Source organism: Pinus tabuliformis, chromosome 7 (assembly GCF_031772625.1).
Source record: "Pinus tabuliformis cultivar Carrire ecotype Pingquan chromosome 7, CPIR1, whole genome shotgun sequence".
NCBI classification, from domain to species: Eukaryota; Viridiplantae; Streptophyta; class Pinopsida; order Pinales; family Pinaceae; genus Pinus; species Pinus tabuliformis.
Window position 1 is genome coordinate 966,194,697 of NC_142293.1, and position 18,950 is coordinate 966,213,646.

Genomic DNA, 18,950 nt, shown 5'->3' on the forward strand with positions numbered 1-18,950 from the left:
GTGGATTGTGGGGTGGCGGGGTCATGGCGCCCACCCCGTTTGTTGTTGCAATTCCGTGGGAGGGGTTGGGGGTCATGGCCCGCCCCTCCACCAAACATATTATGGTGTGTGGTGTGGTTAAGGGGTGGCAGGGTTGGTGGCATGCCACCCCTTTTATTTTGTTATAATAACAAGAATGGCCATTTTTAAAAAATTATATTTTTAAGCCGAAGGAGTTTTTTTAAATAGGCAACGATTTCGCCTAGAATCTGGCCAGAGTTGGCCGGATTCCGTTTGCCGGAAAATGTGAAAATTGTGTCCTTGTTAAACCTGCCCAGTCATCAAAAGTCAACCCAACTTTGACTACTTCTATATCCTTCATCCGAACTCGGATTGGAGTGTCGTTCACACCGTTGGAATCAGGGAGATGAGCACTTTGATCTGATGTCAAGTTCATTGCCTTTCCACCACTTAAAAATTTTGAGCTTTTCCCCATGAAACTGTGTCTGAAGATTCACCTAGATCAGTACTCTATCCATGTCAAACATTGCCCATCTATTCCCGATAACATGAGATTTTGGCAAGTGTTTGGGGATGATAAACGGATAGACAGTTTTTTGCAATTGGAAGGAGAATTTCAGAATTCTCACATTGATGATGCATATAATTTGAATGATTCGGACATCCACTCAACTGATATTGATGTATTACAGCTCAAGGACAACAACGTTCCAAGAGTCTTGGTGCCTTTAGAAGAGTTATTTGACCGTGATGATGTCGCCAAGAAGCCCACCATAGTTCCTATAGAAAAAGGAGTTGAAGATGTAAACATGGGCACAGTTGATAATCCTAAAATGGTCAAGTTATCAAAGTCCTTATCTCCTGAACAAAAAGTTAGTACATATCTTTAATGAAAGAATTCGATAACGTATTTGCTTGGGAATATTCAGATATGAAAGTTTATGACAAAAGTATCATTCATCACACCATTCCTATTAAGCCTGATCAAAATCCATTTCACCAGAAATTAAGGAGGATCAATCCCAAGTTGCTACCATTGATTGAGAAATAGGTAAATAGGCTTTATCAATCCAGAATCATAGTCCCTATTTTATTTTATGAATGGGTGTCTAATCTAGTGCCTGTAAGAAAGAAGACCAGGGAAATTCGTCTATGTATTGATTTCAGAAATATGAACAAGGTGTCCTTGAAAGACAATTATCCTCTGCCTAAGTTGGATCACATATTACATAGGGTAGTTGGGTCCTCTAGTATGTCATTTCTAGATGGATACTCTGGATACAACCAAATTCTGGTACACAGGGATGATCAGCTCAAGACAACCTTCACAATGCCATGGGGTACATTCATGTATGCAAAGATGCCTTTTAGGTTGAAGAATGCAGGAGCTAATTTTCACCGGGCTATGGACATAGCTTTTGCAAATGAAAAAGATGTATTTCTGGTTATCTATTTAGATGATCTTACAGTTTTTCAAAATCTAATGAAGATCATTTACATCATTTAATAATTGTTTTTTAGAAACGCAGAAAATTTGGCATCTCACTTAACCTAAAGAAGAGTTGGTTCGCCATGGAAGAAGGTAAGCTATTGGGACATATCATCTCTAAAGATGACATCCGCATAGATCCTACAAGAGTGGAGGCAATTCAACAATTATACTTCCCAAGGAACAAGAAATAGATTCAATATTTCAATGGGAAAATCAATTTTCTGAGAAGATTCATTCCTAATCTAGCTGAGCACTTGAAAGAAATGACAAACATGTTGAAGAAGGATACTGAGGTAAAGTGGTCTTTATAGGTTAAGAAATCATTTCATGCAGTGAATTTTGCATTATCTAATGCTCTTATTTTGATTAGCTCGAATTACACTTCAAATTTCATTATCTTTTCCTTTGCCTCTAAGCATACATTAGTGGCAGTGCTAACGCAGAACAAAGATCAGAAAAATGAGAAACCCATAGCATTTTTTAGTCTTACTATAAGAGATGCAACACTAAAATACAATATCATTGAAAAGTAGGCCTTGGATTTGGTTAAAGCTCTTAAGGATTTCCGAGTTTATATTCTACATTCTCACACCATTGCTTATGTTCCTATTGTGGCAGTAAAGAAATTCTTATGCAGACAAATCCTGAAGGCAGAAGAGTAAAGGGGATTGCATCCATGATAAGAGTATGACTTGCAGATAAAGCCTACAAAGCTCATTAAAGGATAAGGTTTGGCTAAACTCATGGTTGAATCAAATCTACATGCACTAGACATAAATTTGATTGATGCACTTTTTGAAGAACAAGAAGAAGACGATCCTTTCCTACAGGTGTCAGATATGTTCATGTCCTCACCTTGGTATTCTGACATTGTCTATGTATTTTAGTACTTGAATCCCCCACAGGAAGTCCCCAAAGGTAAAGCTAGATCATTGAAACTAAAGGCTTCAAAATATTGTATTCTAGATGGTGTTTTATTTTGGAAAGATCCTGGGGGTGTGCTGCTGAATTGTTTGGTAGAAAATGAAGCTAAGGATGTCATTAAAGATTTCCATAAAGGAGACTGTGGCAGTCATCACTTTTGGAAAACTACAACAAGCAAGATCTTAAGAGCTAGCTTCTATTGGCCTGTTGGGCGCTGGATCCCCCAAGGGAATTTTTGGGGCTTAGAGCCTAGATTTTGGTCAATTTTGTAATTCCAATGTAAAGACTCTGCATTTTGTGGGCGCGGAGCACGTAGTTTGTTAAAGAGTCATAGGGTTGTCCACCCTTATTTTGTTAATGTAATCTCAACTGTAGAAGATCTACCCATGGTCTGCAGACCATGGGATTGTATAAATAGAGCGAGGCTCTAAGTAGCTAACAAAAAAAAAAGAATCTAATCGAAGATGAAGAACATATGATGTATGCGAGATAGATTTGAAGTGTAAAGTCTAGTTTTGGGTCATAGAGTAGGAAGAGGCTCTGCAGCTAAGTGTGCAGAGGCCTACTAGTCTGCAATTGAGTGCGCAGACCCCTGCAGCTAAGTGCACAGGGTGAGTCGAATCTATAAATAGTTGGAAGTATTAATAAAGAGAAGTTTCTACCATTTCTGTGTATTTATTTCTTGATTATGCATCTGTTATATTGGGTATAAATTTCACTTCTAATTCTTATATGATGCGCAAATGTGTATAATTGTATTGATTAAGTGAACGCAAGTAGGAAGATTTGTTTGTGTGAAGATAATTAAGAACTATCACCAAGATAAGTAAGATACTTAGTCTAGTTGGGAAATAGTGCAGTTCGCTGCTATAACAGCGTGAAAGGACTTAAGTCCCTGGTTAGGGCTGTGTGAAAGTCGATTATAACAAATCGTGAAGGTATTGAAGGGTAGAACAGTGCACGAAGAAAACCTGCGTGAAGGCAGGTCTAGTTGGACTAAACTGACATCACAAACATCTCAAGGGTGTGGAAACTTGGTTCTAGCATCCCCCCATATTGCTTTGGGTGAGACTTCAGTTTGTGCTCTACAGGATGATGCCGAAAGGGCTAGTAGTGTAGGGATTTGTTTGGCTAAATAACTCTGAACCTGGGTCAGGCCCCCATAAGCCAACAAATGGTTCCATTTCCAAGACTGGAATCTGCATAAGAGATGTGTGATGTCGTATCATTGGAATCCAACTAACAAATAGATCGAAGGCTTGGTTGGACAGAAGAATTCACGAGTTTGTGGCGTAGGAGAACAGAAACCCACGACTATGAAAAGAAGAGTGGCTAGATAGCTACCTGTATACAGAGATCCACAAAATATTTTTCACATCCTTCCCTTCTAAGCTATACGAGTGGATCACGAAGATAGCAGATAGCCAAGGAAGGTGGAAACTTGACAGTCCTATTGTGTTGATCCCAGAGCTAGTGTGAAGGTTGGAAGCGTCAAAGGATAAGATCGAGCGCACCGTTGATCATTGGCTCGTTCAGGTTATAGGAGGATTTGTTACTGATTTCGCGGTCAACACCTCAGTCAGCTACAACGAGGCAGAGCGACGCTTTCTCAAATGACTACGAGGTAAGTATGTAAAGTCTTTGAATACTTGGATTAAAATGTTGTTGTGCAAAAAGCAGGTTATGCAGTTACCTTGATGTTCGGGGCTATGCAAAGTGGAAAGGTTTACAAGAATGAGGAATTAAGGGTCCAAAAAATAGACCCTTGATTTCACCTCCACGAGGGGACGAGGAAGAGCTCGTGAAGGTCTCTCTGCGAAGTGCTATTCATTTGATAAGAAAAAGAATTCTGCGAATACTACATCCACCCACACCACCACTGGCTTCATCGTCATCACCTCCATCTTCACCCACACCAACTCCGCCACCACCGTGATTCAACATGGCCAGCATAGTGAAGTTTCTTATGTTCAAAGGTTTTGGAAATGAGGATCTAAACTAATTCTGGTCCGTTGTAAGGGTTGTATAAGAAGCGCAAGGTGTTACAGATGACCATATAAAGAAAGTGACACTGGTCAGTGCTCTGCAGGATCATGCGCTCACCTGGTATATTGAGTATTCCAACGATAAACTAAATGCGACAGTCATGGATATTCAAATAGTGTTGATTATTTAGTAGGCCTAAGTCTGAAGCGCAATCGATCATTGGATTTAAAGTGATTACGATGCTCCTTGGGAGCTGGATCAGAGGCTGAAATGCACGATTCGCGAAGCCAATATGAATCTGACGTATCGACAGCATCGCGAGTGGTTTATAGCTTCGCTACTACCACATTTAAGGAGTGCACTATCACAACAGAATATAAAAACTCAGGTAGAGGATTTGGAGATTTCCATGAGGCTTCATAAGACCCTGTTGCAGGATCCTAACCTAGGAGTTCATCAGATCCACACGTAGCTGAAGAATTTGTGCCTTGAGATGCAGAGTTTGAAACAGGACAGGATGGTTTAGCCAGAAGTGCACGAAGAAGTATGGTATGAAAAATGCAAGGGTCAGGGTCATGACAAAGACCACTGCCCAATTTTTACGGATTACCTCGCAGGAGGAGGACCGATGACTTTAATGCCAGAAGCTCAAGAAGAACCTAGTGTGGCGCCTGCTTTGTTGGGCACAATTTGTCAAATAGCTAGAAAACATGCCACAGACAATTGTCACTTGTTACAGAAGTATACAAAAACTTCGCGTGATTTGTTTTGCAACTTTGTACGTCGGTGGGACATGATGAGTGTACTTGTAGAAGTTATGATTTGATGATGGATAGAACGTCCACCTACAGAGTTCAGGCCGAAACACGGCCCCTTGACTAGAATACAGGAATGGCGCGAACATGATTTCAGGGGCGTGTACAAGGCTGAGGCAGAGGAGGACCTGGTAGAATTCGCAGATAGTTGATTTGCTACAATTGCGGAGGGCAAGGACATTATGGCCGTGATTACATGAATCCAACGCACCCGTCATGCAAATACTGGATTTTTTTTATCATGAGATGGAAGATTTTCCTACGCTGATAGCTAGGATACGTGACAAAGGAGCACTACCGTCTCCCCCAACTCAGAACCTGCAGATGATGAGGTTTGAGGCGCGCGAGGAAGACCCAAATGTAAACATTTTGCTCCGAAGTGGAATCACAATGGGAGATGACAAAGGAAAACAGCTAGAAGATAGTACTTGGGTTCGCGAAGCTCCGGTGAAGGAAGTTGAGTTTGATTTGCAGTGTGCTCAGGAAACCTTCATGGAATCTAAGAAGAGATTTGCTGATGCCTCCACTTGAAGAAGCAAAGATAAACCGGAGCCGAAAATGGACCCATCCATGCTGATAACTTTCCTTGAAACGTGTATGAAGTTACAGCGACAGTAAGGCTATGAAAGGGTTACAGGAACTCATCAACAGATGCACTCGGACCGCACTAGGAGAACCACGTGTAGTCCAGAATATTGGAAAGCATAAGACAAGGATAGGCCGTGAAATGAGACTCACTGTGCAAATCAGAGAATATGAGATGGATCAAGTCATTTTGGATTTGGGATCAAATGCGAATGTTCTATCGAAACAGACATGGGAGTGAATGGGGAGACCTGCACTGCAATGGTCTCTAATTTAGCTAAGGATGGTGAACCAGCAGAAAATAATACCCATGGGGCGACTACAGGGAATAACTATGGATATTGAGGGAGCAAGCACGCTGGCAGATTTCGAAGTGATAGAGATTGTTGACGACAACAATCCCTACCTCGCGCTCTTAGGAATTGACTAGGCCACTGACATGAACGGGGTAATCAATTTGAAGAAGTGAAAAATGATTTTTGAGAAGAAGTCATTTCGCGTAATTCTACCCCTAGACCCTACTGAAGGATCATGCTATACAGAGCCGATCTGTGACTATGAGAGCGATGATGATTTCGAATACATCTATAAGATAACAGCGCGAGACCAAGACTGTGTAAATCCCACCATGGATGGGTGGATCACATGGGAGCGCGAGAGCTCCTGCACTTCAGATTCTGATGAAGAAATAAAATGATGGCAGAATCGGTTACACGAAGTAGCTACGTTGAATTGCAATATGACGACCAGGTTGTTGTGTTGCGTGTACAAAAGTAAGAGATATGCCTACTTATGATGGTCTGAATGAGGTAGATACCTTCTTGGATGCATCTGAAATAAGGTGTCGGAAAAGCAACGCTTCCAGGCCTTAGACTGGGTACTGCGCGCTATGCCCACGAGATGGTGGGGTATGCACAAAGGAAGCTTTGATGGTTGGCGCGAATGTAGGAGAATGATGCGCACACGATTTTGGAAGCCTAAGATGTGACTGGCAGACAAATATGATGGACAATATGACCCGCGTGTGCATCTGGCCAGGTGGACGCAGGCCTATGGACAAAATCCCCAACCTACGCAGAAGCACATGTACTCTGCGCTAAAACACCTAGTCAATAGGCACGCGTTGGGGGGGGGGGGGAACTTGCAAATGGATCTTAATGTTGGGAAAGCATTATGCAGGAAGAGAAACCACGCATAAGATTCTATGTGCAGAAGTGCTCAACAAGGTATGCAACGTGCTGACCAAGGTATGCAATGTGCAACGAAGTGAATGGGACCTACACGTACCAGCAATGTTATGGGCTTATCAAACAACATGCAAGAAACTGATGGGACAGACACCTTTTAGGCTTGTCTATGGAGTGGAAGCCATAATTCTTATGGAATACATCATGCCTAGTCTGCGCATAGTAGCACTCACAGGTATGATGAACCGTGGAGCCCCGGAGGAGAGGCTCGCGCAGTTGGATGAGCTCGGAGAAGAACAATTTTTGGCTAGATTTCACCAGCAGGTCCAGAGGCAGCATGAAAAAGCATGGCACAATTGACACATTAAGCTGCGCACATTCAAGGTGAATGATTTGGTTCTCTTGTATGATAGTAAGTGTTGGGTGAAACTATGTTCATTTAATTCCGTTGTAGTACTTACCCAACTATTTAATTTATCAATCCGAGGTCCGTAGACTTACAAGACACATGCACTATATATGCAGGACTGAAGTGGAACTAATCTAATCTAATCTAATCTAAATTACTGAAATCAAATTAAAGCATTGGAACACTAACTAGGAAAGCATGAAATTGCATAAAGGAAAATAAATACAACATGTGAAGAAGTGAATGGCAAACAACATATGTGAGCTCACAAAAATAAAACTATGTCAAATTATATTACAGGAACTAAATTACAAATCAAGAAAGAATCAAAGTTAATCTCCATTCTCTATTATTCCTTATTCATTATCACAATGAAGAGAGAGCACTCTCTTATATACATGAGGAAGATAACCTTTCCATAATTACATATCAAATATTCTCTCAAGCACTCTCAACTAGTTTCCCATTATTACAAGATATCATCACACAAATCTCTCAAACATGATTCCATAAATCTCTCTCATATCTTGGATAAGATATGTCTTCATGATTTTCTCCTTAGGATAAGATATGTTTCCATGATTTTCTCCTTAGGATAAGATATGCCTCCATGATTTTTTCCTTAGGATAAGATATGCCTCCATGATTTTCTCCATAGAAAAAGGCTTGCATAATTATCTCCTTGACATGGTGGAGGAGATATTAATTCTTCACATATTTCCTACACATCACAAAACTCACATATTCTTGAGATATATAAAAATATGTACATTTTCTAATAATTAATCATAAATTCACTTATTACAAAAATGAATAAAATGGAAAATAAGAAGGTGAAACCCAAGTGTATGTAGGAAAGTGATATGATAACAGGTTAATGGGATGATGAAATGTAAGGAAAAAGGTGGATGAAAATATGACATTTTTGAGTCCCAACATCCTCCCCAACTGAACTTGTTGCATGTCCTCATGCAACCATGCATGGGTATCTTTTAAGAACATTTGGCATATTGAACTTTGGCTTTACATGATGATGTCTTAAATGTTTCCAGGATATGTGAGAGACATTGGTAACAATTTACATTTTCTTATGGTTGGTTCTTGTGTGACAACCATGAATATGGTTGGTTCTTGTGTGACAACCATGAATACAAAGAATGTTGGTTCTTGTGTTAACAACATTCATTTCATTTTCTGTTCTCTTTTCTTCAATAATGTAAACATTCACTGGAAATCATAATGTGCATAAGAAAGCCCTTTTTGTAATATTAATAAAGCATGCCAATATTGCGTATGAAACAAAGTGCAACAAAGTATCATTGGAAAATAAATGTTGGTGAATGGTAAATGGAGTGATAGTGGTGAAGGAATGGAATCATGGCAGTGAATATGTAGTGAATGTAGTTCTCCCCCCCTCAACTGAATTGGTTGCATGTCCGCATGCAACTTAACATGGCGCATGAAAGGAAATGTAGCATGGTGAGGGAATTTTCCAAAATATTCAAGTTAGCATATAAGGAATTGCATGATTAAAGATTAGAAAACAACATACCTCTACTTACCCAAGAATGATGAAGTATGCAATAGGAATGTAGCTGCTGCTGCTGCTGGATCGGGAAAATGTGACTGATGTAACTGGATCCTGGAGAATGAAGGAATCTGAACTGCTGATGCTGAATCATGGAAAAGATAAAAGTTGAAAGTGGTACTATGGTACTCTCATAGATCAGAATGCATACTGCTGTAACTGCTGAAGGAGTCATGAAAAAGTGTATAGTCTTCACCCGCTACAAACCTGATGGTACAATTCTAAACATGCGAATGAATGTGTCGATGTCGAGCATGAATAGAAATCATTGGATTACCAGCCATTGATGCATGCCATTAACCAATGCGAGGCAACTCACCATTGATGTCAATGAGTGCCAAGGTACCGGAGTACATCTTGCGAAGTGCGAATGGATGTGTCGAGGTCGAGCCACTTGCAAGATCTGAAGATCAAGGGACATTGATGTATTCCCATGATCGCCAGCGAGAGAGCTTGCCATTAAGGCATGCAAGCCTCTAGGTACTCAAAATGAACTCTAGTCTATTTCCCAAATAAGGTGCTGATGTCGATGGGGCAAGACTTGTTGAAAGGTGGGCCTTAAGGAATCCCACATCAGTCAACGCGAGTTTGTACAAAAATATTTGGTAGGACTATAAATGGAAAGAACTCACGGACAAGCAGTGTGGATCAGCATGGCTAGGAAATCAAGGTAATGTGATCATGGAAAGGGAATGAGTTTTATTCAAAAGGCAAACTAAAAGGTAAAACTAAACTGAAAAGGATAAAGGGGTGTATGCGATTCAGAAAAATAGGCGTGCATGAAGTCGTGAAAGATAAGGAAATGGAAGATGGGCTGCAACACAAGGAAGGTCTAGGCATGTGGAAGGAAAAAGGGAAGTAATCATGACGCAAAAGGTGTGTAGTGGAAAATGTCATGGTATGTGCAGTGAAGAATTTGTTCCTTCAAGCGTCCAATGATGCATGTTTCATTGTGATTTCGAAAAATCACTTTGAATACTCTGAAAAACTTAGCACCATTCCTGCATAAAAATTGTCATCTTCGTGTGCCATCTCCATCGATCATTCCTGTATGAAGTGACTCAAAAACAAATTAGCGCATTTTCAAGAATTTACAAAATGTCCATTTTAATAACTCTAATTGTGGATGAAAAAGGTGTCGCATCGTAATGTTGAGCTTTCTACATAAGCTTCTCGTTGTCCTACACATAACACCAATCTCATTTCATGTGTTAGTATATACATCCTAACTTTTGCCCATAAATTTCACAAAAATAAATCCAACATACTTTGACTCCCTCCCCAACTAGAACTATTGCATGTCCCCATGCAATGTAGTTATTGATGGTGCAATACTTTGTCAAAATGTTTTTAGTGGCTTGCAGAAAAATTCATTTAAAACATTTGAAAAAGCATTGTATTTGTTAGGGAACAAGTAGTGAGTGTATGAATGAATGAGGGCAATTATTTTGTTATTTATTTATTTTTTTCTTTTTATTTTATGTTTTGTGTTTTTCTTTTTTTTGTTTTATTATTTTTTCACACAAAAGATTCAATTCAAAGATCAATGTGCCTACATTATTCTTCATCAAAGACAACAGAAAAGAACAGAGACTGGCCACTCTGCAGGGAGTGGTTTCCGATTTCTGTAATTATGCTATGGTTCCCTCCACTAACAGCGAAGTTTCAGGGTCTCCTCGAGTAGTCCTTCAAAGTTCACATGAGGGTCTTCTTGTCGCTGTTCAACATGCAATGCTATACAACCTGCTTCATTAAAGGTTGATGGCTCCAGTATGCGAACAATCGGTCGTAACTGTTGGTTCAGTCCCATTATGAACCTGTTGAGCAATATCTGGTCCACGGTGAGGCAACGTACATAAATTCTTAATGCCATGAACCGGTCGCAATACTCTGTCACTGCCCGATGACCTTGTTGTAGGGAAAAAAACTTGTCTTTCTGGCGCTGAATAAAATTATCAGATTGCGACTTGGGGTGGAATTTTCCGGTCTTGTCTGAATCTTGCCGACTCTGTTTAGTTGCAGTTGAGTTTTGTTGGAATTGGGTTGGCGCCATAGCAATCTTTTTCTTTCCCTTAATACAAAGGGCAAATGCCGCTCTCCAACAACAAACAAATGTGCAAACCCTATTTTCAATGCAACACAATAAAACAAATTAAAGGCACACGAATATTTCAAACCGAACTTAAATACTGTTGTGAACCGGATACATTAGAACCAGCGTCGTTTTTTTTTTTTTTAAATTAGTTCACAAAAACCATCAAATCCTGTAACAAAAGTATATAGAAACATGGATATGGCGGTTTCTAAAAATCTTTCGAACCCCAGATTACTTTACAAAGCACTAAAACTGAGTGACTGGGAGAGCTAGGGTAATGTCGAAGGAAGGCTCAAGCTCGAGTGAAAACTTCACAAGCGTCAGACAATTCTCTCCTATTTTTACCAAACCAAACTGAGTAAGTCTCACAGTTTTTAAGGCTTGTCAGGGTATCATCCGACAAATAGCGTTAAGCTTATTACAAACTCTAGTCATGGCCGCGATACCTGAATCCTGCAAATTGCGTATGGAAGTCAAGGAAACATTCTCGAGCATGGTACATGTTTTCACAAAATTCACAAACCCTGCATGTGAAATGCATTCCTGCGGAATGTTCTTTAGAGCAAATTTTATAATTAAAAATCCAAGAAGAGTTTGTCTATAACGCAGAAGATTAGTGGGAATAGATCCAGAATGAATTGAATTTGCAGTCACGTTATCACCGCTTTCTTAAAGTCTCCTTGTAATCTCATTAGCATGGCAAGTTTTGGCTGCCCATATGCCAGGAACGCATAGTACCCCGTGGTTTCATTTACTTGATCAAACCGGATACCACTTGAATAAGTCATCCTATGCGCTTCTGATGACACATTAATAATTCTACCTTCAATGCCTGTTTTCTGAGCTGTCTTCTTCAAATTTTCCAGCAAAAGATTTGTCAGAAGAAAATGCCCAATGGGGTTTGTAGCAAACTGTAGTTCGATGCCATCCTGAGAAAGCTGAAAGGGACATGCCATAATTCTTGCGTTATTTATTAAAATGTTCAAAGGAAGATTCGAAGATTTGAATTTCGACTAGCTCTAGAACATCCATTTGAGCAGTGCCAATTTCCTAAATGATAGCGTTTTTTATAGAATTGGCAGCATTCACATTGTTCACTGTCATGGGCAGCGGAAATTGGGATTCGGGGCCGGTGAATTGTGCTTCAGACATCCAGAAGTGAGAAAATGGGATTAGAGGGGCCGCCCGGGACTAAAATCCATGTGACAGGATTCACAAAGTTTCATGGAGTGGCAGAGAATCAGAGACAATTGTGAACCGGTTGAAGGAATATGTCAATAAACCACGAAAATCAGATCTGGCCACAAAGAAAATCGGATTTTGGCGCAATCTATCAAATTCGGTTCGAAAGAAACCCAATTTTCTCCTAAACCACTGCAAATTTCAGGAAATTTCTCGCAAGTCACCTAATTACCCCCATTCCGGAGAAAACCCATGTCTCAGTTTTTGTTAATTCATCCTGGTTTGTGCAAAAAAATCCATTTTAAAATCACGTGTTGAGACTGGTGCGATTTCGTGAAGCTTGTGGTAATAAAAATCAATTGGCGTGGGTGGTGATGGAGTGAGCCATATGAAGGTAAAGAATTCGAGCCGTAGACCCCACTACTTCCAACAGAAGCAAAAATTGTTATGAGCATATGCTCTTGCATGTTAAATGGTCCGGGATTTAATGTGAAATGCCAGTTTGTTCCCGCAGTTGCACAATAATGGAACACCTATAGTGCGCTTAAGTGTAGAACATCACAAATGTGTGGACAGATTATTCGGGGGTGAGTAGATCGAACTGGAAATTGTTGTGTGGATTTGAGTGGGGTGGGTTAAATCATTACAAATTTTTTTTATTTTTTATTTTATTTTTTAATTTTTATTTTTTAATTTAATGAATAACTGAAGTTTAGAAAGAAACTAAACTTTTTCTTAATGTTTTTACAAATGGACATAATGATTTGCATATTGAAAGATGTTTTGATCAAGCATAGTGCAAACATTTATTTATTCCTGAAATTGGTCGCCTAAATCATCCCTATTTTCTGATCCTCAAGATCGTACAAAGACGCAGGAGGAGAGCATACTTATTCTAAGCAAAACTGAAACCTATTTTCTGATCCTCGAGATCGTACAAAGACGTAGGAGGAGAGCATACTTATTCTAGGTAAAAGCAGAACTGAAAATGAAAGCAAAAACTAAAACTGAAAGCCTACCTACTCTATACTAATTAGAATTTACAATTTAGTTACGTGTAGTTAAACTTCCAATGAAGCCATTCACGTAGCAGTGACAACAATAGATTCAGTAGCAAGTTTTCAAATGATGGATGAAAATATTTGACAGTGAATGAGTCTGGTTGCTATAACTACAAATCAACTAAAAAATTAAAAAATGAATCTAATCTAGTACTTACCTGGAACCATTGCTCGATGAAGCTTTGATAAGCACAATTATTCTCACTTAGATTATGCTGTAACTCCTGTTCTTCTTCTCCGATCTGCTGCTTTTCTTCCTCGGTCTCCTGTTTGAATGGTTGTTCGCCATCAGATACACAGGATTCTTCAGATGTTGAATCTTCATCTATTTCTTGGGGAGTAGTTAAACTTTCAATTTTTGTCAAGATCTCCTTTTCCAGGGAAGAGGAGATTCTGACTTCTGCAAGGATCTGAGTGAGTAGTTCCAAGCTAACACTCATTATAAAACCATGTTGAAATAGAAAAACAAATAAAAATCAGCACACTAAAAATTGAATTAAAAACAAAAGGACCACAGAAATAATCTTGAATTCAATACTCAATTAAACCCTCTTACAAGGACTGCTCATTAATTGAGTAATTGAATGCTTCAATTATAACCATGAACCATGAATTCATCACACATTCTTCACAGTTGCGAAAATCAAACACACTTGCAGAAATCAAAATTCACACTTGCATAAATGTAAACACACCCTACATGCCCTGATCCATAAGAGGTCGAGCCCATTACGGTATCTCGAATGCGATGCGTAGGCTGTTCCCCACGTCTTACCGCCTTAACACCTCAGAGTTAGGAACATGTCTAAACACACTTGCATAAAAGAAATCAAACTAAACTTCAATCCATCATGCCTCCCCAGCAACGGCGCCAAAATGTTGGGTGAAACTATGTTCGTTTAATTCCGTTGTAGTACTTACCCAACTATTTAATTTATCAATCCGAGGTCCGTAGAATTACGAGACACATGCACTATATATGCAGGACTGAAGTGGAACTAATCTAATCTAATCTAATCTAAATTACTGAAATCAAATTAAAGTATTGGAACACTAACTAGGAAAGCATGAAATTGCATAAAGGAAAATAAATACAACATGTGAAGAAGTGAATGGCAAACAACATATGTGAGCTCACAAAAATAAAACTATGTCAAATTATATTACAAGAACTAAATTACAAATCAAGAAAGAATCAAAGTTAATCTCCATTCTCTATTATTCCTTATTCATTATCACAATGAAGAGAGAGCACTCTCTTATATACATGAGGAAGATAACCTTTCCATAATTACATATCAAATATTCTCTCAAGCACTCTCAACTAGTTTCCCATTATTACAAGATATCATCACACAAATCTCTCAAACATGATCCCATAAATCTCTCTCATATCTTGGATAAGATATGTCTTCATGATTTTCTCCTTAGGATAAGATATGTTTCCATGATTTTCTCCTTAGGATAAGATATGCCTCCATGATTTTCTCCTTAGGATAAGATATGCCTCCATGATTTTCTCCATAGAAAAAGGCTTGCATAATTATCTCCTTGACATGGTGGAGGAGATATTAATTCTTCACATATTTCCTACACATCACAAAACTCACATATTCTTGAGATATATAAAAATATGTACATTTTCTAATAATTAATCATAAATTCACTTATTACAAAAATGAATAAAATGGAAAATAAGAAGGTGAAACCCAAGTGTATGTAGGAAAGTGATATGATAACAGGTTAATGGGATGATGAAATGTAAGGAAAAAGGTGGATGAAAATATGACATTTCTGAGTCCCAACAGTAAGTTTGATAAATTTCCAAGGAAGCTCAGAATGCATTGGTTGGGACCGTATGTTATTAAGGAGATTACAAATGGTGTTGCAGTATAGTTGGTAAAGATAAACGTAGAACCCTTCCCAAGAAAAGTGAATGGCAGTCATTTGAAGCCATATACAAGTGGCCCAACCATCTAACTAGCTAACAACAACATAGTCTTAGCACTCCAGGCAGCTGAAAAGAGTCACGGGACTATAAACTACTCTGCCAGGGAACTGCACGATGATAGGACTGCACGCAATAGAAAAGTGTCATAGGGTCCACGACAATGTGAGGGTAGTTGCAATACCACATGGGTCAGCAAGAAAGTGACCATTAAAGTCACTATTCATGATGTGATTCTTTGTCTGAGACCAAATGGAGCGGGCAGCAGGCATTTAAGGTGAACTTTGTGGGCTTGATTCTTGAGAATTTGCCACCAATCTAACATTAATGGACTGAATGTGGGGTGAATGGTTGAATTCAATTTCAAAAGGTGCTATAAATTACAAATGAATATTCATCAAACAACACTTGGAAATTTGAGAACTGAGTTGTTGCGTGCTCAGATATTCATGAATCGAGACTTGTTCAATATTCTGAAGGCAAATTCATTTCTTAAACAATTACCAGAAACACTGAGAGAACTGTGGAATCGCACTATGGCAGTGCTCGAAGAAGTCATGGATACCAAATCAATGACTGTCGAGGAATCCATCTAGGCAATTATCGAAGTGGAAGCCCCATAGAGTGCCGGGATATTCGCTGAGATCCCTAAATCATCGCGCACATCGAGACCTAAGAAGGATAGGTAGGCCATGGTACTAGTGCGCGTCTCGCCTAGAAATCCGCTAAGGACCAAGCTCACAATGGAGGAAAAGGGGAAGGTTATTAATTTGGAGGCCGACGAGGAGGAAGAGTTTGAAGAGATCCTGTTGGAGGAGGAGGATGTAGAGATGGAAGTTGAAACCCAGGGTGCGGACCCTCTCACCGGGTTTCCTGCATATGTTCCTCCGCAGAAGGGTAAAGTAAAGGTTCCCAAGGATATAGATGAGAGAAAGAGCTCTCTGCAAACTCCGCTACTCTGAGATGATATTATTTTTGAAGGAGCACACTTGGCACGGGTTCCCTTATTAAAATTTGAAGATTGGGACCTCGCGGGCCATGATAATTTCTCGCATCTAGTGACCATGAAGTTAATGTGCTAGAAGACAAACGTGCCGACTGGAATGATAGAGTTAGAGCTGCGCAAATGGGTCAGAGGTGTTGAGAAAGAAAGGTTGCTAAACCTGCTCTAGGTGCCGCATTACCATCATGCCCGAGTGACCATTTTCGTCATCAGGAAGCTTCTCTGCTTGGTGCACGATTGGTGCTTGTGGCTGGAGGAGCCCATCCCCATCACAGACCATCTGATTCACAAGATTACATGACTCCCTTGCATAGGGGAGGACCCAACAAACATTTCAGAAGGAAAGAGTGACGATTTGGCCATTGTAGAGGCCATGAAAAAGAAGTTTAGTTGGAAAAGAAAAAACAAGGGTACATTATTTCCAGCATCAACAAACCTATTGTCAAGGTCACGACATAGATATTGGCAGCAAAGGTGATGTGGAAGTGTCGCACAGATGAGGTGCCCGTGTAGAAGGGGTCTAGTTCAACTGGGAAAACTATCTATGCGATGAGTTCCTTGAGAATTGCAACGAGGCACAGGAGTAGGGTAAAACATTCCATTATGCATGGCTCCTATTCTCGATGGTACTAGTGGCTTAGGAGTTTCCCGAAGATAGCCAGTTCCCGTCAATCGCGCAGGACCTTCCAGAGGCAGCAAAGTACGCTTCACTGTGGGTAACCAGAGATGCACAGAGAATAAGGGAGAGCAAGATCTTTTGGATGCTCCTAGAGATGAACATCAGGATGGGTATTAATCGCAAGCAACAGTTATCGCCCATGGTCTATAATAGTCTGCAGATCTTCACAGAGTTCGAAGAAGACTTCCACCATATCTTCATCAAGGCACGGAAGGACCCCATGAAGACATGGCATGAGTTATCCTACTTGGTGACTGAAGATGTCAACTTCGTGGTCCTTGAGTCTTGGTTGCTAGAGTGCCTTGCTCCAACTAGCTTCCCGGTGGAAGCAGAGAATTCGACCACACAATGGAAGAAGGAAGAGATGAAATTGCGGATGGCACAGCTCGCGAAAAAGTGCAGGAAGGAAGAAGCAATGACTAAGGCCTAGTTGGCACGTGATGTTGCGAAGTTAGCCAAGGAGTAGCAGAAGACAGTAGAAGAAGAGCGTGAAAGACAGAAGTCGCCTTCACCCGAGCCAGAAATAGACACAAAACAAGGTGGTGCAGTCCTGCAAACAATGTCCACCTAGCTAAAACGTTCGCACCCACGAGAGCAGGTAGGGCTGCACAAGAAGAAAAAGGCCTCAAAAATTTAATTTGACCAAATCACCCTCATTGAGGGGGGTCTACATGATATCGGTGAAACGATGTGGGATGTCACCGCAAAGGCCCTCCAACAGTTTGAGGAGCAAAACCAGATGGTATTGGGGGCTGTCCAGATGCAAATATAGGAGTCACAGGTGCGCATTCCATAAGCTAGCATAGTGTCAACCAGTGTCGCAGTCGGCACATCGGTGGTTGAGGAAATGCTGTATGCCAGGATGAACAACACAATAGTGCTTCTAGATGGAGCACTCGTTACAAAAAATGAGTACGACAGGCCTATGGTCAGCAGCTTGAAAGGGATCAGGTTAAACATAGTTGTGCTCCCTCGGGAGACGCTCTATATTTTATAGGATGGAGTCATTGTAGAACTATGGGCGAGGGAGAGTCACGCGATACAGGTAATGAGCGAGTAGCACATCAACATTGAGAAGTTGAGCCTGCAGTGCAATGAGGCCTTGGAGCAGAGGAACCGGTGGAGGTGCATGTCCAAAAGTTAGCAGCAAGGATGCACGACGCAAGAGGTGAATTGGCCAGGGTTCAGCTAGAGTTGAACCTTCAGATAGTAGAAATGCAGCTGAAGGTTCAGCCTTCAAGTCCGCCGAAGGTTAAGGAACAGTGCACCACTATGATCACAACAACAATGGTGGCTGTCGATAGTGCAGTGACAGACTACACGAAGCTGTTCGAGCAATCGTTTGAGGTCCTAACCACCTTGTAGGAGGACTCGAACATAGGGCGCCTAGAGACAAAGGCGCATGAGCTACAGCAGAGATACAATGAGGTAAAATCGACCATGTAGATGGTTTCCCTTACATAGAGGCTTGCCAGAATGCAATAGGAAAAGGCACTCAAGGAGCAGGTGGATGCTGCTCGGCATAAAGAGGCAGTTTTGAAGGTGCACTTATAGCCATGGATCGATGAGTCTTATACCATTGCAACCTCTATTGAAGCAAATCTCGCACAGCTACAAGAAACTCAGGAAAGGATTTAGGGTAGCAATTCAACAACAGCAGTCACCGAACAATGCATCGAGGAAGTTCAGCAGGCAGCCGCTCAGTGCACTACCGAACTTGCAACGATTCAATTAGAGTTGGGAGGTCTTCATACAAAGATATCTGCACCTATAAAGTGACTCGAGGGTGAGCCGCGATGTTTGTGTTGGGGTCATGTTGGGCGTGGGATCCCCCAAGGGAAGTTTTGGGGCTTAGAGCCCAGATTTTGGTCAATTTTGTAATTCCAATGTAAAGACTCCACATTTTGTGGGCGTGGAGCGTGTAGTTTGTTAAAGAGTCATAGGGTTGTCTGCCCTTATTTTGTTATTGTAATGTCGGCTGTAGAAGATCTACCCA

The 18,950-nt window shown here is 40.5% G+C and overlaps 1 pseudogene; it reads right to left on the reverse strand.

Moving 5' to 3' along the window:
* Window positions 1–11,465: 11,465 nt before the first annotated feature.
* LOC149250825 (short-chain dehydrogenase TIC 32, chloroplastic pseudogene) lies at window positions 11,466–12,233 on the reverse strand (annotated as a pseudogene).
* Between the last annotated feature and the right edge of the window lie 6,717 nt (window positions 12,234–18,950).